The 15,884-nt window shown below is 45.2% G+C and overlaps 1 long non-coding RNA gene across 1 annotated transcript in view; it reads right to left on the bottom strand.

Moving 5' to 3' along the window:
- Positions 1-12,494, bottom strand: part of LOC105511850 — a 35,884-nt gene extending 23,390 nt beyond the window's left edge. The window contains exon 1 of the long non-coding RNA XR_001001777.1: positions 12,244-12,494. This is a non-coding gene — a long non-coding RNA (uncharacterized LOC105511850). The remainder of the gene's footprint in view (positions 1-12,243) is intronic.
- Between the last annotated feature and the right edge of the window lie 3,390 nt (positions 12,495-15,884).

Here is a 15,884-nt window from a genome sequence, read left to right as displayed (position 1 = left end):
AGGGGGGCTATACCCTGCAAAGCCACAGAGGCAGAGCTGCCCAAGGCCATGGGAGCTCACCCCTTGCATCAGCATGACCTGGATGTGAGAAGTGCAGTCGAAGGAGATCATTTTGAAACTTTAAGGTTTAATGACTGCACTATTGGATTTCATACTTGCAAGGTGCCCGTAACTCCTTTGTTTGGGCCAATTTCTCCCACTTGAAATGGGTGTATTTACCCAATGCCTGTACTATCATTGTATTTATTAAGTAACTAATTTGCCTTTGATTTTACAGGCTCAGAGGAATAAGGGGCTTGCCTTGTCCTAGATGAGACTTTGGGCTTGGAAATTTGAATTAATGCTGGAATGAGTTAAGCTTTGGGGGATGGTTGGAAAGGGATAATTGTGTTTTGAATCATGAGGACAAGAGATTTGGGAGGGGCCAGGGGCAAAATGATATGGTTTGGCTGTTTCCCCACCCAATCTCACCTTGAATTATAGTTTCCATAATCCCCACATGTCCTGGGAGGGACCAGGTGGAGATAATTAAATCATAGGGGCAGTTTCCCCCATCTTGTTCTTGTGATTTGAGTTAGTTCTCACAAGAGCTGATGTTTTCATAAGGGGCTTCCCCCTTTGCTGGGCACTCATTCTTCTCGTTCCTGCTGCCATGTGAAGAAGGATGTGTTTGCTTCCCCTTCTGCCATGATTGTAAGTTTCCTGAGGCATTCCCAGCCCTGCAGAACTGTGAGTCAATTACACCTCTTTCCTTTATAAGTTTCCTAGTCTCAGGTATGTCTTTGTTAGTAATGTAAGAACAGACTAATAAACTTATAAAACATAACTATTGTGAATAACAAAGCTTAATTGTATTTAGAATTTCTTTTCCTGCTTATTTCAGTTCATATGTGATAAGCAATTGTCAGTATTGCCATATATGAATACTTCTTTGACTGGACAAGCCATCATCTACTTTACTATTCCCTTATTATTGGGCCTCCAGGTTATTTCCAACATTTATAGACAAGGCTGCAAAAAGAATCTTCATGGATATAATGTGTGAACTCCACAAAGACACCTATTATGTACGGGTCTGCAGCCCCAGAGCATATTTCAGTGCTTGACATATAGTTTATCTCAATAAATGTTTATTGAGTGAGTGAATGACATAAGTTTGGACAATAATGATCAGGGACAGTCAGTCCAACAGGTGAGACTCTTGGTAGGTGTTCAGTAAATGTCTGTTCCTTGATGCCTGAACATCTACTGATCACCTGCTATGTCTCTGTAGCTAGCACTGTGCCTGCATCTTTACTTTCATTATATTGTTTAAAACCTACTACCTTTGGAGGTAAATTTTATTAGCCTCATTTTACCAGTAAAGAAATTAAGATTTATATAAGTCATCTGTGAACAGTCATGCAGCTGACTAGAGCCCCTGCCATGACTCTAGCTCAGGTCTTGGTGATTTCAAATACCCTGCTTTTTCTACTGCACCAGGCTGGAGCCATCTGTGGTCCTGAGCCTTGCTGGCACAGCTCCTGTGGTCACCAGATCAGAGGGAGCAAGATCGGCCAGGCTCCTACAAAGGCCACTGGGACACATAATCCCTAAGGCTCTGCTTTCTCCTCCTCTCCCCATAATTCTCCCACCTGAATTCCTCCTTTCTCCTATAGTCACACATGCCTGACATAATGGTTGTTTCTATTCTCTGGTCCTAGGCTCTGCCTCTATGGAGGTAATTGGTGGACACTCAGCCTTTAATACCTTCTCCCAGGTTAACTGAAACTCACAGCTGACTTGACTATGATGTGGGGATGGATGCAATTATGCAATGAGGGCAGAGGCTATTGGATTCCAGAAGCTTTTCAAGGTGGGGGATTTGATCTCCTCTTTTGATTTGAATGGATCTGAGTTGGCAGTGGGGATGTGAGCAATGTTGGGCCTTTCTTGACATTTATAAAACATGAGGTAAAGATGGAAATGAGGTTTATTTCTTCTACATTTCAGAAACACAGGGATCATTTTGGCTGGTATCCCCTCAGGGAGGGGATGTCTGATATTAGGCATAAACCCTCAGCTTTGAGATCATTAACAGCAGACCTCAGACATGCTGGTGGCTCCCAAAACAGTGGCCAGAAGCTTCTTGCAAAGTCAGAGGCACATTGGTTGGCTTGTCAATAACCCTTCTCGTTTGCTATTTTGCAAAGCACTTAAACTGCCATCATGGTCTCAGTGTCACAATGCCATCAGGGAGGAAGAGAGAAGATGGTGTTTCCTCCTCTGGGAATGTCCTTCCCCTCTTTCCTGCCTGGGACACTCCCACCTCTCTTTTGGAACCCAGGACTAGTGGTTTTCTTTCTTGGAAGACTTCTTGGTCAGAATTCCCCAGAAGTAGTCACAGAACCCCCTTTGCCCACAATGCCCCTGATAGGTTCCTTGTATCTAATACCATGTCCTAAAAACATGGGCTTGTATGTCTGTCTCTCTTGAAGGCAAAAGTTGCACCTCATCTAGCTCTGGTCCCAAGTGCCTGTAGAGTGTCTGTCACATAGAAGGTATTCTGAAAGCATTGAATGGCCAGGTGGGAGAAGATAAAGATCAACTTCTTTAAAATGAGATGCAATGCCTTCTTGCCCTTTTTAATATATATATCTAAATATATATAATACATATAATTATATATAATTGTATATATGTATGTATTAGAGCTAGGGTCTCACTCTGTAGCCTAGGCTGGAGTGCAGTGATACAATCATAGCTCACAGTAACCTGAAATTCCCAGGCTCAAGTGATCCTCACACCTCAGCCTCCTGAGTGGCTAGGACTACAGGCACCTAACACCATGCCCAGCTAATTTTTTTTTAAATTTTTTGTAGAGATGAGGGTCTTGCTATGTTGCCCAAGCTGTTCTCAAACTCCTGGCCCCAAGCATTGGAATTTTAGATGTGAGCCACTGTGTCCAGCTCCTTACCCACCTGTTTAAATACCTGAAAAATTCAGTGTTGTTTTTGAAACATAGAGTCTTTGAAGGGGAAATTAGCTTTAAGTTCTGCTTTCATGCAAGAGTCCTCTTGTTAGCATGAAAAAATAATTGTTCAGTATCTCCCTGGACATCCCCATTGATGGTGAGCTGGGGGGATTTTTCATCAATCCTAACTTTCTGTAGGAATCTGCCTTCATCATCGCTCAGAGCCCTGAGACTCTGGAAGATGGAACAATTATAATAATAACACTCATGGTTTGCCCATAATAATGTTCATCATAGCAGCTAACATCTATTGAGAACTTATGTGCCAGGCACTGTTCTTGGTGGTTTACTTATTTGATCCTCATATTGATCTTCTGAGGTGATACGATTATTATCCTCATTTTATAACAAGACATCTGAGGACCAGAGAGGTAAAATAACTCACCTAAGGTCACAAGGCTAGTAAAGTGCAGAGCTGGGATCAGAATTCAGATGGTATAGCTCCAGAACCCACATCCTAACTACCATGTCTGCTACCCTGTGGAAATGAATGAATGGTGTGTCTTAATGCACCAGGTCCAATCATAGCCCTTTTCCATACAGCAGCTCACGTACCACTGGCGAGAGTCCCGGGACATAGACAAGCGATTACCCACACTTTACAGAAGACCAACGTGGGAGATAAGTTACACACCACATCACTCACATGGTACAGGCTCCATGTACCATAACTGGACCAGGACTGCACCGAGAACACTGCCTCCTACATAAGGATGCTGTGACTCAGAAAATGCTTATTTCTCTCCATGCCGAAATCCAATTTCTACAAATTCATTTTGGACCTATCAGTACACACCTAGAATGCCCAAAAGGCCTCTTGACTTTTTCCCCACTCTGAGCCTCAGTTTCCTCAACTATAAAACACAAAGATCCTCTCTTACCCTGGCATAGCATCCTATTTTTAGCTGAGGTCTAGGGAAGAGGAGGAGGGAAGAGCGGGAGCGAGAGGAGGAAAAGGATGGAGGTCATCGTGTCCTAGGGGAGTCACTCAGCAGCAGGATCCTGTATTTTAGGAATGGGCCAAATGAGGAGAACCTAGAAAGAGTAGTAAAAGCTACTTTTTCTGTAGACATCTGCCTTCATCATCACTCAGAGAAAGCTACCAGTCTCCTAGGATGCCCTCAAGACTCTGTTTTCTGTTTCTACCGTAGCAGGTAAAAGACACACTGTAGAACATCCCCCTTCTTAGATATTCTAATAGTAACCTGGCCTAGCTTCATTTTCAGGCAGTGGAAGGAGCTGGTGCAGACATACATATCTTAAAATCCCTCAAATGGGCTGGGCGCCATGGCTCATGCCTGTAATCCCAGCACTTTGGAAGGCCAAGGCAGGCAGATTGCCTGAGGCCAGGAGTTTGAAACCAGCCTGACCAACATGGTGAAACCCCGTTTCTACTAAAAATACAAAAATTAGCTGAGCATCTTGGCATCCACCTGTAATCTCAGCTACTAGGGAGACTGAAGCAGGAGAATCACTTGAACCCAGGAGGCGGAGGTTGCAGTGAGCCAAGATGGCACCATTGCACTCCAGCCTGGGTGACAAGAGCGCAACTCCATCTCAAACAAAACACAACCAAACAAAAAAAGTCTCAAATGAGCGATTCTAACACTCTCCTCCCACCCTCACCCCACCCCACCCTGTGCTCCCACTCTCCAAGGCTCCTTCCACCAGCTGCCCTAAGATTACTTATCCAAAAGAATAGCAGGTGGGGACCCAGTGGGCGTGTCCCATTGACAAGCCACTTTGCAAGAGTTGAGGCTTGAAAGTCCACCTGGAGAGCAGGTGGGGCCAGCTGCTCTCAAGACAAACTGCTGTACCTGCTGGGTGGGCTCCCCCGTGCCACAGCCCTGGACAGCAGTGAAGAATCAGCTCTTTGTGAGTTGACTTGTGGTTTAGGCTTCTTCCACCACAGCTCAAGTCAGCACCACGGGCCATGCAGTCTACACTGCTGGGGCACCCCGTGTGCACAGGGCACATAGCATGAGGCCCCTCAACTTAGGGTAAACTAAGGCAAAATAAGAGGAGGCTGCCGCCTACTTGGTGACCATTGGGGGAACCTGTGCATTCTCTCCCAAAAGGGAACAATGAGGAGGTGAGACACTGGGGCCCCCTGCCACTTGCCACTAATGCTAAGGAAGGAGCAGGCTTACCTGACTGTGAGGCAGGCTGAGTGACTCGGCCCTCTGGGGGCCTGCCTGGCCAGCTGGGGTGTTCCATCTACCCATGCACCTGTAGGATGAGCATTGAAAGGTCAGGGCCTGGCCCACCTGCTGCACACAGAACAGGAGCTTCATCTCTCATGCTTCCAACAAATGGGCTAGACAGGGTGAGGCAGAAACCATGGGAAAACAGCACAGCTCGGTGGCCCCCAGCTCCTCCTTGGGCAGGTTGTCTCAAAGTGTAAACTTGGAAGGTGGGGGGTGAGGAAGCCAGACTCTCGCCGTGGAGCTCTGAATGCCACCCTCATCAGCAGCACGGCTGAGACTGAACCTCCATCTGCTGGCTTCTGTGTCTGCTGTTCAGTTGGCCTCAACTCAGAGGTAATCGTTGGGTACAAGCAGAACCATAGCTTCTGTGATAACTTTAGGAAGAACAGCCTGGCCCAAATGTGCCTGCCCATCCCAAACTCAGCACTCTCTGCAGAGGGAGCCCAGGCTTAGGACACACACCCTCTTCCTATACCATCGAAGGAAGGGATCTGGTATAAAGGACAGGTCACCCACCCTGACAGGAAAGGGTCCTAGTGCAGTCTGACCACTTCTCCTCTCAGGGCCTTAACTTGTTTATCTGTACAACAAGGATGAGACAACAGCAAAGACACGGAATCAACCCAGGTGCCCATCAATGGTGAATTGGATAAAGAAAATGTGATACATATACCCCATGGAATAGTATGCAACTGTAAAAAGGAATGAAATCATGTCCCTTGCAGCCATATGGATACAGCTGGAGGCCATTATCCTAAGAGGATTAATATAGGAACAGAAAACCAGATACCGCATATTCTCACTTATAAGTGGGAGCTAAACATTGGGTACACATGGACATAAAAATAGGAACAATAGACACTGGAGGATACAAGGGGTGAGAGGCAGGGAGGGAGGAGGGCAAAGGCTGAAAAAAAATGACCAGAGTGACGGATTCATTCGTACTCCAAACTTCAGCCTCGCACAATATACCTTTGTAACAGATCTGCACATGTACCACCGGATTCTAAAATAAAAATTGAAAGTGGAAAAAAAAGTGGGGAGGAGGTGAGAATACCTAGTTAAACGAGACAATTTGCAAACCCTAATGTGAAGAATATTGACCACCGTCAGAGGGAATCAGGTCTGGGAGTTCTGGGCCTGGCCGGGCCTTCCTTGGACCCTCTGTCCTGGGAACCCTGCAAGGCTTGCAAGTGTATATCATCTTCCTTTCTAGATCTGTGGCCCCAGGCATTGCTGGACCCATAGTGGGTGCTCACTCTGAGCTGCTGAGGGGAGGACTCAGTTCCATTTATGAAACTGGCAGATCTCAGTGTGGCCTCTCTCTCCTCTCCCACCTACCAGTTGCTATGCAGGCAAGGCTTGTTAAGACCTTCAGAACTCTGCAAGAGTAAAAGTACAGACACTATGTTGCATACGTGAGGCTGGAGACCTTCCTTTCCCATTTAGAAAAGCCGATGTTGAGCACTCCCATTGGGAGGAAAGAGGAGCCAGCTAGAGCTTTCTCCCAACTAAAACTGCTGCCAACCAGAGAAGAGAGTTCCCTGAGGACAAAGAGAGAGTTCAGGGGGCTCAGGTGAGCTCCTGGGCATTGCTGCTCGGCCAGGCTAGGAAATAGAACGAGGCGGGTGGGGGGCTCTAGCTCTCAGAATCTGCAATTGTCTCTTCCCTCCCTCACAGATGCGGCAGGCAGAGATAAATGAACAGCAATCAACAATGAAACTTCCACTTTCTAATGAACTTGGTGAAGTGCACCTTCTATTTTTAACTGGCCCAATTTCTCAGTCACATCACATGACTTCTATTGTCTTGTCTGAGAATTATGAACAAGAAAGAGAGAGAGAAATTGGGCCATATTTTCTAGTGCAGTAAGGTGATGAACTCTCTAGTCGCATGTACATTTCCTCTTTCATTTGTAATTTGCTAAGTAACCTTAGAGAAAAAATGTGCCTTTTTACAACTTTGGTGCTCTATTTAAGGAAACTAAGAGCCATAAAATGACCTTATTGAGGTCACATGTAAAGTTCTGAGCTAAATAAGAAATTGCTTTGGAAAATATGTCAATGTTCTGGGTTCATTTAACTTCAGGAGTTGCAGAAACGATTTTGGTGTGGAGGTTGGGTGGGTTAATCCTAATTGTTTCCAGTTCATGTAAAATTTCGTCTTATATTGGGCAGCATTCTAGGAAGGTTCTTTCTTTCTTTTTTTTTTTTTTTTTTTTTTTTTTTTTTTAGACAGGGTCTTACTCTGTCACCCAGGCTGGAGTGCAATGGCGCAATCTCGGCTCACTGCAACCTCCACCTCTGGGTTCAAGTGATTCTCCTGCCTCAGCCTCCCAAGTAGCTGGGACTACAGGTGTGCGCCACCGTGCCTGGCTAATTTTTGTATTTTTAGTAGAGACAGGGTTTCAACGTGTTGGCCAGGGTGGTCTCGAACTCCTGACCTCAGGTGATCCACCTGCCTCTACGTCCCAAGTGCTGGGATTACAGGTGTGAGCCACTGCACCCAGCGATAGTGGGAAGGTTCTTTAGGTAACTTGGGAATGAAACATCGCTCCGTTTTTTTCTACCTATGTTACCTGGCTTGGCAATTTTCTCAACCTATGTATGTTTCGCTTTCCCCCTCCTACCTTTCCCTCAGTCTCTACGTGTGACATTTTTCAAGGCAACTGTCAATTTCTTAAAGACAGTATATAACTCATAGCTCACCTTCCCTGAGATAAGGGGAGGAGACTATTGTTTCTTACCTGTTATATGTGAAAGCCAAGGCCGTTCCTTAAAATTCATCAGTTTGGACAAATCAGCTTCACCGCCCTCGACTCTGAATTATCCAAGTTCAGTATATCCTAGAAATGTGAAATCTGAATAACCTTGTTAGGAAGTTTGGTATGTGTTAGGAAACTATCACTCTGGCACATTAAACAGTCCCTCATTCTGGATCTACTATGTTTAAACCCACTTCCCAGACTGTGTGATGAGGTACCCTGAGGCCCACGGCAAAGTCACAAGAGCACTGAAGAGTTGTTTTTTTTCATTTTGTTTTTTCTGAGACAGAGTTTTGCCCTTGTTGCCCAGGCTGGAGTGCAGTGGTGCAATCTCAGCCCACTGCAACCCCCACCTCCTGGGTTCAAGCTTCTCCTGCCTCAGCCTCCCAAGTAGCTGGGATTATAGGCATAGACCACCATGTCCCGCTAATCTTGTATTTTTAGTAGAGATGGGGTTCACCATGTTGGTCAGGCTGGTCTTGAACTCCTGACCTCAGGTGATCCACTCACCTCAGACTCCCAATGTGCTGGGATTACAGGCGTGAGCTACCACACCCAACCTGAAGAGTATTTTAAATGTAGAAGCCATACCCAACACCCACAGGCCAACATACAGCTGTGGGCTCCAGGCTGCTCACCATTTCAGCATCAGATTGGGCTGCATCCCTTTCAAGGACATCATATCCTCGCAAAGCTGAGTTTGAGGTGGTTGCAGGGATAACAGGCTTGTGCAGTGTGAAAACCAATGCAGAACGGGAGGTGAAGGTAGTAGTGGCCCATCAGATTCCAAGATCTCAGAAGGTGCATAGCACCCAACTGGCTCACACATCCTGTGAGTTGTAGTTATTTGCGAAAGAAATAAAAACAGTACTTTTTCTTTCCGTGTATGGGTATTATTATTTCAAATAGCTACTAGTTAATTAGGAGATACTTGTCTTTTTGATATAACCACTTAAACAGAACTGTTATGTATCTTGTTGGCCTAGGAGCACCATGATCCAAAAAGTCTGGGAAACCTGTGGCTTAAGCCTACAACCCTAGGAGGTAATCTTTCAGCCTCTTACATACTAGAACACAAGGTTAAGGATTTTGAATATTGTTTTAGGTTATATTTTCCCAAAAAGGCCTCAGCAATACTTCTGGTTCCATGTGGTTTTCTAGAACCTTGCCACTCCTCTCATCAAAAGATTGAGTTTAGAGCTATTTAAACTCTATTGCCCTTGTAATCTGGATTCTGCCTCTGCCATTTCACTGGCATCAAGGATGCTCAGTCAACCATGACTGCTCGCCTCTATAGGCCCATCACCTTTCCCAAGCCTTACTCTCTTTGAGACATCTACAGCACCTGGCACTGTAGCCACCCTCTCTGAATCTCTTCCCCTCTGCTCTGGGCCTGTATGCTCTTGCTTCTGTCTTCCCAAACCTGGCTGTTCTTTGCCTATCGCTTTGAGTGGCTTCTCTGCTTAGCTCCTAAACATAGTGATTTCTGACAGTTCAGTCCAAATGCATCCTGCTCATCTCTCTCCCCAAAACTGAGCTTCCATCCCTGACTTGCCTCGAGCTGATAATGGGTGGTTTTCCCAAAGACTCACACTTGAAATCCCCAGGCACCTTTTGCTCCTCTTTTTCCTTTGCCCCAATCACAATCCAGTCACTAACCCTAATGAACCTTCGTTGAAAGTGTCTCTTGAATTCATCCATTCCTCTTTAATTTTTTTCTGTTCCTCTAAAGCAGTCCCCTCTTATCTTCAGACTTGACTATGATAAGCCAACACTGAAGGTATTCATATATTTGTTAAATAATGATGCTAACCCCTTGGTAGTCTCCTGGACCTCAGTTTGTCTCCCTCTAATTACTGCTGCCACCAAAGTGATCTTTCTAAAATACCACTTTAACCATGTCATACGACTACTTAGAATAGTGTGATGGTTAATATTGAGTGTCAACTTGATTGGATTGAAGGATGCAAAGTATTGATCCTGGGTGTGTCTGTGAGGGTGTTGCCAAAGGAGATGATCATTTGAGTCAGTGGACTGGGAAAGGCAGTCACACCCTCGGTCTGGGTGGGCACCATCTAATCAGCTGCCAGTGCAGCTAGAATAAAGCAGGCAGGAAAAGATGGAAAGAGCAGACTCGCAGAGTCTTCTGGCCTTCATCTTTCTCCTGTGCTGGATGCTTTCTGCCCTCGAATGTCAGACTCCAAGTTCTTCAGCTTTTGGACTCTTGGACTTCACACCAGTGGTTTTCCAGGGGCTCTCGGGCCTTCGTCACAGACTGAAGGTTGTACTGTTGGCTTCCCTACTTTTGAGGTTTTGGGACTCAGACTGGCTTCCTTGCTCCTCAGCTTCCAGATGGCCTATTGTGGGACTTCACCTTGGGATCGTGTGAGTCAACACTCTTTAATAAACTCCCCTTCATATATACTGTAGAGAACCCTAATACAAATGTCCCTAATATAATGTCCATCTAGAGAACCCTAATAGAAATACTAATAATCAGAAAGCAATAGTAATATACAAAAAGCAAGAAGAAAACAACACATATTAATGATTCTTTGGTTTGGCAATTTAGCATAAGGGTATCATATGCTCTACATAATAAGGTTTGGAGTTTTTGCCTTACTCATGCATTACTTTTATAATCAGAGAAAATTTTTTTAAAAGGTATTATCATAAAAATAAAAAAAAATGAGTTTAATTTCCCTCCTCTTGGAACATAAGGCAGGTTTAGTTACTTGCTTCTAATGAATGCTGTCTAACACCAGTGTGCAGAAGTGACACTGTGTGACTTTCAAGAATAGACTGAAAAAGTGCTCCAACTTTATCTTCTCTCTTGGGACGCTCACCCTTGGAACCCAGTCACCATGCTGTGAGGAAGCCCAAGCAACCCACATGGAGAGTCCACAGGCTGAAGTCCATGTGGAGAGGAACTGAGACCCCCAGCCAACAGCCAGCATTCACCACCAGGCATGTGACGCAGCAAGCCTTCAGTGATCTCAGCCCTCAACCTTTTAGTCTCATAGCTAAAGCCTCAGACATCATGGAGCAAAACTAAGGCATCCCCCATGTGCCCTGAACAAGAGGTGGGGGCAGGGCGGACAGTGGAAGGAGTATGGATATAGAAAGATTTGGGTTCAAATCCTGTATCTGCCTCATATTAGTTTTGGTACCTTACATGAGTCACTTACTTCTAAACCTCGGTTTCCTCATCTCTTATGAACTGAGATGTTGCAGAGCTCAGAGCAAGGTCCCCAGCATAAGGTCTGAGACATAGTAGCATCCAATCTTCAGACAGCTTTAATTGTTAGAAACGCTTTCTTCTATGTGGATGAACTGAATTCTGCCTGCCTGGAATGCCGACCACAGACTCAGTCTTTCCCTGGCAAGGAGGGACAGGGGCAGGACCATGCCTCCTCCCTCAGCAGCCTTCGGACACCACTCCTTCCTGCCTCCACCCTCTGCCTGGTCCCTTTCCTACTCCCCACCAGGAGCCTTCTGAAGATGCAGAGGGCCTGTGTGTTGCTGGTGAGCCAGGACACATTGAAAGCCTTGTTTGCATGATAACTCCTCTTTGAGTCAGTTCAGCTGCTTCCGTCAATACAGCCCTCAGATAAGATGCTGTAACTCAGAATGTCTGGCTCAAAAGCAAACTGCTACAACTGAATCATACGTCCTGCGTTAAAGTACACCCCCTTCTCTCCCATGCCTGGCCTCGCCACTGCACAAACAGAAGCCGAAGGGAAAGGTCCAATTATTCCATGGAGATTTAGCTACTGTATTGACAAAACTCAGCGTTAATTCCCAGAAAGCATTCAAGCCCCGAGGTGGGGGTGGGGGCGGAGGGAGGCAGGGAGAGAGGAAGAGCTGGCTGTGTAACTGGGTGAGAGTCATAGCCGCTTTTCAGCTGAGTCTGACCTAGTTTAATGAAATCAGGTCATCTGTGAGCTCTTCATTACCCTCAGACTAAACAGGACCCAACAGAGCAGCCATGTCCCTGGCCTTTCAGAATCCTGCTCATTCGTATTATGACATTTTGATGTTGGGTCTTAATGCATGTTGACTTAGTGGCCTGGCCCCTCCAAAGGTAGTAAACAGCCTGGGTAAAGGCTGGGAAGTAAACAAGAGGGCTGATTTAAAAACCACACACACAAAGGCAGTGTAAATACCCCAGGTCCCTAGCCTGCATCCTCGGGGAAAGCAGCAGACAAAAGGCCTGGAGTGTCCGCGACCATTACGGCTGATGGATGGATGGAACTCACCTATTATCCTCCTGCCTTCTCACATGGAACTCGCAGCTTCAGCAGATCTTCAGGGCAGGGGGCGGGATTGGAAGGAAATGAAATTGTCAATTTAGGGACAGTATGGAGGATTCAAGGGCGAATTGCTCCCCAGCAACAATTGTAGAGGACAGGGACAGTTAACCCCCTTGAGACTGTCCTATGGGCTGGTGATGGCTTTATTTGATCTGCTGCCCAATCTGCATTGTCCTGAAACCAAAGCCTGTGGTCAGGGAGGCTGAAAATGATCCTTCTTCTCTCGGTGGATGCTCATTAATGGAACGAATTTTACAGAAGTAGATGATATCTGTGGGTTCCCTGCTTCTATCAGCCAGCCAGACTATCAGGCTCAGAAAGGGCAGGGTACTGTATCAGTGCTAAACACCACGTAGGTGCTTCAGTACATAGGTGTTTCAAGGACTGTGTATTTGGCATGTGCTGATGGTACCAGTGGTATTTTTAACTCAAGATAAATTTACCAGTGGGCCCAGGCTGGTGAGGGCTGAGAATCAGGGGAGGCAGGAGGGAATTCCTATATACACTGACTGCTCTTTGCAGTCCCTAGACAGGTGTGGGGTCTAGAGTCGCACAATCTGATGAATTTGGTCTGGGTTTGACTAACAGTGTGTTGGCTTCTGCCTCTCAAGCAATGGCACGAGGTCAAAAAATCCCCTCACCTTCCCTCCTCCAAAAAACTTCCTTCCTTGCCAGTTACCTAATTTAAGTACCTTGTTCAGAGATATGTGAGGACTGCACAAACGTGGACTGGGAGGAATAAAACATTAATCGTGGGTGACTGCAGGCAAGAGGTGTCCCTTCTATAGGTTTTAGTTTTTCCACGTGTAAGATAAGGAGGTTTAATCACATAATCTCTAAGGGCTTTCTAGGAAGGGCATTCTAATTTTAAGACATCTTGAAGCGAATCTCTGCCTCCCCCACCCCAGGTAACTAGGCTCTTTTCAGAGCAGATGTGCCCTGAACAAGCCATTTCTCTGGGCCTCCCAGGGATCCACTGCTGACCTTGACTTCCTTAATCCCAGGCTGCGACACTCATCTGCTCACTCTCAACCCCCTCATCTGATACCAGCATTTGGCCTACATCTATTGTTTCCTTTAATGATTAGTAAACATGGTTGAACAGAGCAGAAAACCAGTTTCCTTCCCAAGGGCAAGGGACTACTATTCTGTCCCTCTCCAGAACCAAGGGAATGAAAGGTATTGAGCCTGTGTCTGCGTCTGGCCTGACATCCAGACTTTGACTCTCCGTGGAGGGAAGCAGGACCCCGACAGCAGAATGACAGCTAAGACTCTGCTTTAGCCTGTCTCTATTGTCTAATCAGGAAAATGGCAGGATCCAGCCTGTCTCTACTATCTAATCAGGAAAATGGCAGGATCCAGTTTCCCACTGTGTTGGCATTGATAATATGTATTGAGTGACAGTGTCTGCAGTAAGACAATTGATTTGAAAGACAGTTTAAGAATTGACTAGTATTCATAATCCCAGCACTTTGGGAGGCTGAGGTGGGCAGATCACTTGAGCTCAGGAGTTCAAGACTAGCCTGGGCAACATGGCAAAACCCCCATCTCTATGAAAAATACAAAAATTAGGCCGGGCATGTTGGCATGTACCTGTAGTCCCAACTACTCAGGAGGCTGAGGTAGGAGGATAACTTGAGCCCAGGAGGCAGAGGTTGCAGTGAGCAGAGATCATGCCACTACACTCCAGCCTTGGTTACAGAGCCAGACCCTGTCTCAGAAAAGTAAATAAATAAAATAAAGTAAAATAATAAAAAAAAGAATTGACCAGGATTCAAGTGCTTAGAATTACAGAATGGTAATTATCTCCACATGCATCCTAATTTATAGGAATGCCAGAGAGCTTGATGGCTTATAAGTTTCAGCCAGTCAAAGTTGAGAGCCTAAAAGAACATCTCTAATCAGAGTACCGGAAAAGCACAATACCAAAAGAAAACCTACAGAAGTTTGGTCTAGTGGTTCCCAAACCTTTAGTCACAAAACCTTTTTTAGCAACAAAAGTCTACATGAAAATCAAATACATAAAATGGGACCAAGTGGAACTGTTCAGGTGAAACCAAGCAAGGACCCAGAGCCCTATCTCCCTTTTCCCTCATTCCGCCCCTTCCCTGAGCCCCTGAGGCCCCCAGCACCCCATGGAACTTCAAGAGTTTAAAGAGCAGTGACCTATTCCCACCTCCTCAATTTGTAGATGAAGAAACTAACTTCTAGAAAGATGAAACAACTTGACAGATGCCGTGTGAGTCAGAGCCAGAGAGGCACTGGATTTTCATCTCAGCCCCAAGTGATGCTAGCTCACCATCACATAAGTGCCTGCTTTTCTTTTGTCTTTTTTTTTTTTTTTTGAGATGGAGTCTTGCTCTGTCGCCAGGCTGGAGTGCAGTGGTGCAATCTTGGCTCACTGCAACCTCTGCCTCCCCGGTTCAAGCAATTCCCCTGTCTCAGCCTCCCAAGTAGCTGGGACTACAGGCGCACGCCACCATGCCCAGCTAATTTTTTGTACTTTAGTAGAGACAGGGTTTCACCATGTTGGCCAGGATGGTCTCGATCTCCTGACCTCGTGATCCACTCACCTCGGCCTCCCAAAGTGCTGGGATTACAGGTGTGAGCCACCGTGCCCGGCCAGGTGCCTGCTTTTCAATGATGCCCTAACCAATCTGCATTGCTTCCTTCCATTTAGAAGCTAATTTAAAAAGTGTCCTTTATTAGAATTGAAATGAAGTTTCAGCTACGATAAGATGGAAAGGCACAACATTGGGGGTGGAAAAAAGCTGACCTGGAATTAGGAGGACGTGCTATTACTTTAAGTCATTTTCTTTTCTGGAAACTGTCATCCTCATCTGTCAGCTCCAGGGTGGTATTGCGAAGTGGAAGACACCAACATCAGCAGTTTCAGGATTTATGCAAATTTTAAATCTAAACGTCATAAATTAAATCCCCAAAGTCATCTCCTCTGTATTCTCTCGTAAATTCCTATGAATTACACAATACAGCTAAAATAGAAAACTCAATAGAAAGACTAGAAAATAAGGAATCTTCAAACATCCCTTTTTTAAATAACAAAGAGTTGGAACATGGGAAAGAAAAGATGAAACGTCAGGATCAATCCAGAATATCTAATGCCTGACTAATGCTAATTACAGAAAGATAAAACAGAGGGGAGAAATTATCAAAGACATAATCATTTTTTTTGAAAAAATTTTCTAGAAGGAAAGAACATCAGTTCCAGGATTGAAAGTATACAGAGAAAAAATGAGAAAACAGCCACAGTAAGTTATATCAGAGTAAAATTTCAATATATTGGGATAAGGAAAAAAATTTAAAGCCTCTATGGAAAAAAAATTAAAATTCTCTTCCAAGGATTGGACCAAAATGGCATCAGACTTCTTAACAGCAACACAGAATATTAGAAAACAAAGACGCCACACCTTCAAAATTCTAAAAGTAATTTTAACATAGACCACTATACCCAACCAAACTAGCTAAATAATGTGAAGATAGAAGAAAGGAAATTTTACTTAGGCAAGAACTCACAAGTTTTATGTTCTGTGTACCATTTCTTAGGAAGCTGGAATAGGTTATACTCT

Source organism: Colobus angolensis, unplaced genomic scaffold (genome assembly GCF_000951035.1).
Source record: "Colobus angolensis palliatus isolate OR3802 unplaced genomic scaffold, Cang.pa_1.0 Scaffold205, whole genome shotgun sequence".
In the NCBI taxonomy this organism is placed as follows: domain Eukaryota; kingdom Metazoa; phylum Chordata; class Mammalia; order Primates; family Cercopithecidae; genus Colobus; species Colobus angolensis.
This window is presented reverse-complemented; position numbering and strand designations above follow the sequence as displayed.